A 6,000-nucleotide genomic window follows, 5' to 3' on the forward strand; every position below is an offset into this window, starting at 1 on the left:
AGAGATTTAGGTGCGCGTCAAAGAATGAGAGCATAAAAATTAACCGGAACGCTCCATTACATGGTCGTTCATAGCGCCGCAGTTGCTTCGGGACACCCACGGGATACTGCACGAATGCATTGTGAAACCAGCGCATCAGCAAAAAAAAAAAAAAAAGTATGGCAAAAAGGGCCGACCATCGGTCGGCGCCACGGTGTAAGAAGATAGGTGTTCCGACGGCCCGCCCGCGCTGGGGCGAGAGAGCGGCCACTTCGTGTGACCGGAAGTGAGCGCCGCCGCTAGGGGCAGCACGTGTTCAGGAGGCCTTGGAGAAGCGGCACCAGTGGATAATTTACGACCTCCGTCAGCATTTAAACACCCATACCCAAATATATACAATTTTTCGCTATTTAGATGCCAAATCCTGAGCAGGTAGAAGGTTTCATGCCACTTACAGTCAAAATACCGTCATTTCGAACACGAGAGAGACGCGTCGTCTGATCGAGCAGACGGCGCGCTGCACTTACCGCTGCTCGCCGCGTCGGAGTCAATCGGAATGTCGGCAGAAATATAAAGGGACGTTCCTCCAACCAAGTAGAGTCGTTTTAAGCAGACGAACGACATATATTCATCGAAATAAAGCGCTTCTGCCGCGCGTGCCCATAAAAGCGCCAGCAAAACGAGCGAAAAAGTGGCCCCCAGAACAGGTGCTGCCCCTTGCGGCAGCGGCGTGCGTAGAGTCACACTAATACCCGTGCCACACGGGCAAAATAAAGTGCACTTTGAGCGAGTGCACTTCAGCATGCGGAGTGTCACTTTGGCGGTGCGCTGCTACACGAGAAGGAAAAGTGTTCTTTCAAATTGATGGCCATGGCAACCGGGAGTCAGACGGGAAAGCATATTTTTACTAATATAAAAATGTGTGCACAAAAACAGTTTATTATTGTTAGAAACAACATTTACAATCCACCTTTATAAGCACCGGCAACGACGGCAACTTGACCAGCAACAGTCAAAACTACTCGATCCGCCAAACAACTGCGCTGTCATTATCCGGCGTGGTCGTGAACAGCCCGAGAGCGAGAGTTTTTTTTTTTTTTTTTGCTGTTATTGTTGCTTTTTTGCGGTGTGGCACATTCTATTATCTTGTTACGTTAGCAATTTAAAACAATGTTACTAAAAAATACTTCTGACTCCTCTTTCAATATCACTTTATGTATCTTCTAAGCATTGGTAACGAGGCTACACACTTCGCCGTCGCGAAGTGAGTTCGCCGAACACACTCGCCGGCGAGTGCACTCTCCAGTGAGTGTCACTAAGCGTTCCCGTGTGGCAGCCTGCGAGTGACACTAGCCGCGAAGTGCACTCGCTCAAAGTGCACTTTACTTTGCCCGTGTGGCACGGGTATAAGTGGCCGCGCCTGGCGCCGCCGTCGGATCACCATCCTTTTTTACACCGTTGTCGGCGCTAAGGACAAGGTTGACGTACTACATGACGGTTCAAATGATTCAAGATGGATTCTATGTTCATTATAGCTCTCTATTCTCTCTCTTTTAATGCTCATTATTCACTCATTTAGTCTCTTCTTCATTAGGCGCCAACAGACGTGGATGTTGCTTTAGCGTGTACACTTGGTTGACCCTTTCTTTTCTTGGCCAAAACGCCAGGTGGGCCGATTCCTCAGGTAGTGCAGTGCATGGTGCAATGAGATCAATTTTCGACTATATTGTTGGTAATTACGCCCGCACCGTTCATTCTTACCTATTCTGCGACTAATTTTCGCTTCATGTAGGCACCGGCGAAGCTGCCTTCCAGACATTGCTTCGCACGAGCCCCGCTTAGAACAAGCAAACTCGCTCCATTTCATAAAATTATACCGTACGGCATCTTTCCCTCAACACGACTATCTACGGCGGTGCACACCTAATTACGTCCGTACCATCAGTACTTAATTACGCCTGTACCATATTTTTTTTCGCGTTTTCTCCTTCTTGTTTTATGCAAAAGCATGAAATGGCTCATTGGGCGCAGAAGCCAGCATCTGTCATCAGTAACAGGGAAACGGCACGTAAATTCTCATTGGGCGACGTCACGTCCCGAGCACGCCTCGACGGATTCCCCATTGGCTGCGATGCCACGGCACAAGCGCGCCTCGGTGGAGCCGAGCGGGCGAAAGGGGACACCTGCTGCCGCGATCAACGTTTATAGATACATTTTCAAAAAGTATCTATAAACGTTGGCCGCGATAGCGCGCCCAGTGTTGCGTGAGGGGAGAGGGCATCGCCTCGACGCCACGTCACCGTCGCTGTCGCCCTAGCAATCCTGTGTTGTCCGCGCGTTCCTTGGCCCTGCAAGTTGTCGCCTGCGTTCTAACTGCGGATCCTGCGGCTGGCCCGATGGACGGGAGTATCGATTGGCACTGGGTTGGTGGTTCCGCTCCCAGGAGGGGTCTGTGGCATGGGTGAGAAGTACCCAGCACCTCCACCACTTTGTCACGCGTCTTGACGGGGAACTGGCGACATTTCTTGAAGGCAGCTGGCTCCTTAAAAACACGATGGTACGACCTGGCTATAGAGCGGCGCCGGAGGGTAGCGCGCGCATATATTTCTTCTTGACTTTGCCTGCCTCTTTGCATTGTGCCCACTACTGGCGGTGGCAATATGTATGATGCATAGTAATTGGTGTCAAATAGGTCCATTGAAGAGCGGCAAATATCCAATGGTTCATACCCAGCGCTTCAAGTCGGCACCAAAGATGGTCATTGAATAGTGGAGTATAACCAATGCCACATACCCAGTTCCGCATCCCCAGTGACCCATATCGACGTGAAAGAGGCTCGCTCATAGGTACCCGGCCATTCCAAATACCCATTGACTCAAGTTGGCTCGATGGTTGGTTCCGAATCCTGCTCTTTCAGCACATCATAGAGATGCACCTTTCAACCTTGCACTTCTCACTGACCCGTGTTCGCAAGAAAACGGTTAGGCACGTAGATAGATAGGCAGTTAGCACCCAGAAAGTAGATTAACTACCTCAAAAATGCTAATCGCAATAAAGGTTGCTGCGCATCCATCCTATAGGGGCGTGGAGGAAATAAACAAAATAGGAGAGGCCCTGCAGTCACGTTTTTCAAGCCGGAAGTGCAGCCATGCTAGTTTGCTATGTCCCTTTGCGCCTCCAGTCATCTCGTCCGGAGCAGATAGGCGCGAGCTTTGAACTTCCATTGTTCTGAGGAGCCGGAAGTGTCGGCTGCCGACGCGAGTCAAGACAAAACCTACGAAACTTTTGTAGCAGTTTCAGTGGAGCAGACGCCCTCCTGTGTTTTTCCGTGGCACGTTCAAGACGACGACAAAGACCCGCGCCGTGATTGCTGGAGTGTATCTGTTGCTGGCTGGCACTCACACTCACAGACCCAAAACACAATTATTAAGCTTGCGCACCACACTCCAAAGTCAGCTTTTCTCGCGAACAAAATGACTCCCGTCAGAAATACACGGACGGGAAAAATCTTATCTCACTTTTCAGAGGTCGAGAGCACCAGCGAGAGCTTCAGGAGCGTGGTTGCTGTGGCAACGTTGACGTTAGCGGTACCATTCCCAGTGCTTTATTGCCACACTTTCTTCAATACATCCGTGCTGGCCGGGGCCTCTCCTACGTTTTCCTTCCTCCAGGTTTACGGATGATTGGTGACTTTAGCGATATTAGGCATCTATCTATGGTCGGTGGGTAACTGTTCATATGTTTTATATAATGATTATTACCAACAGCGGCACATAACCGCTGATACATACATACCCAGTGACCTAAGTAGGCATCACAGAGGTTTAGTGAAGAGCGGCAGATACCCAGCGGCACGCAACCAGCGAAGCAAGTTGATGCAAAGGAGGTTCATTAAAAACCGGCACATACCCAAAAGGTGCGAAAGTTGGTTTTGAACCTCGTTCTCTAATAACAGCAGCTCGATGCTATACCCTTTAGACCATGGACTACCCAGGGAGAAAAACTGGCAGGATAGAGGCTAGGCGCGAACATGCATAGATACGTAGAGACACGCAGCGTATGCATGAAGCTCCCGAAGAAATGCTAATACCATTCAAAGCTAGATAAGGTGAACCAACGAAACAGTGCTGGCGTCGCCACCCTGATGTTCCGACACCAGCTCGCCTTGTAGACGTGAACATGTACGGCGTCTGCTTGGGGTAATTCTTTATGGTAAAGATGGTTTACATGGTATTTGTAAGAAAGCCAGAGACCGAATTTAAGAAGATTCGAGAGATTTCACTCCGCCACGACGGAGCCCAAGTTCACGGAACTGCACTAACTTCCATGACGTCACAATCACGTAACGACACGGAAGTTTCAGCGCGAAATTTAAAAGTAAATGTAAGTACGGCCTGTCCGTTTATCTTAGATTAAAGCGAAAGTGACAAAAACATACTTGAAGATATAATTCTTTATCAGTCAAATGATCTATATATATATATATATATATATATATATATATATATATATATATATATAAGATCCCTACAACGAAATATTCCTCCATAGTGCCTGGTTAGGCACCAGTTGAGCAATTTGATGGTTCCCATAGCTAACAAAGAGCACGCTGTGACCAAGAACACGTATTCTCGCGTATACTATCGCAGTTTCGTTGTCAGGGACGCCGGCCAAATCGGACATAACGACCAGCAGCTGCTAATCATATTGTATTATTCCATGGTTGCTCGTTCTGTTCTACGCGCCTGTGATTTACCCATACCATTGTACCCCAGATGTAGACCAACACGCCAAATGCACGCTGATCCAGCCATCCTCTTTTTGCTGTGTTCAACCATTTTTTCTCTCTCATCGCAGTGCACGCCGCAGCACAGCGACATCGACGACAAGTGTCTCCGCGACGTGAACTGTTGGGCGTGCAGCTTTCTCTGTTTCGTGGCCGGATGCGCGCTGGTAGCGGGACTCCTGGCCTACTACCTCTTCGCGGGTGCGCTCGGCGAGTCCAGTCGACCGCAGTACATCGGAAGCCTCGGCTGCCACAACTGCTTGACGTCTGGAGGGCTGCTCACTGAAACGCTCAACGCTAGCGCCGACCCGTGCCAAGACTTCAAGGCGTACGTCACGTCACGCTGGTTGCCGGACCCGCACAGCGACGCGTCCGAGCACTGGAAATACAAGTGGGACGTCAAGTACATCTGGGTGCGCATGGCGGCCAAGGAGATCAGGGGCCCACACTTCGCCTCGCCACCGGAGAGCATAGTGGCGTCGTCCTTCAGGGCCTGCGAAAGCCGGTCCGCCGAGAACGCACGCGAGACTCGCGCAATGTTCAAGATGCTATTGCGAATCCTCAGCATTCCATGGCCCGAGCTGCCTACGGGAAACGCGGACCCCTTCGACGTCCACTTCAGACTCTGCGTTCGGTGGAACATCCCTCTGTGGTTCGACGTCAGGCTCCTTCCGGAAGACGCCCTCAAAAGCAGACGTGCTGTCTACATCGGCCCGAGCGTGTACGCCAAGTTCTGGGGCAGCCAGTACAGGTCGATGGGAAGCGAAGCCACGATCCGCCAGTACGTCGGCCAGTACCTCCTCTACTTCGACGAGGACTACGGGCAAAACGCATCGTTGACCATCGACTCCTACTTGACGTTCAACTTCACGCGACACGTGACGTTCATGCTGGAGGCCGTTCACAAAAACGCAGGGCCCCGAGTTCCATACCTTCGAGTCGTTGGCGAACGCCTTCGGTCAGCATCCCGATAACTTTCTCAACCTAATGAACAAGTATTTTCGGCCTCAAATACCCTTCGAGCCAGGCGACGCGGCCATCGTCAGAAAAAAGGCACCACCGAAGTCGTGAGCTACATCACGGCCAACTACGACTCCACGCTGCTCCGTAGTCACATGGGCTGGTGGGTGCTCCAGATCTACGCGCCCATCGCCGACGCCAGCTTTTTCGTCCAAAAGTACGGCAGCAAAGAACTGGCTGAGCTCCTCAGACCGCTATTCTGCGAGACCCAGATG

The sequence above is a fragment of the Dermacentor silvarum genome, chromosome 7 (assembly GCF_013339745.2).
Source record: "Dermacentor silvarum isolate Dsil-2018 chromosome 7, BIME_Dsil_1.4, whole genome shotgun sequence".
Taxonomy (NCBI): Eukaryota; Metazoa; Arthropoda; class Arachnida; order Ixodida; family Ixodidae; genus Dermacentor; species Dermacentor silvarum.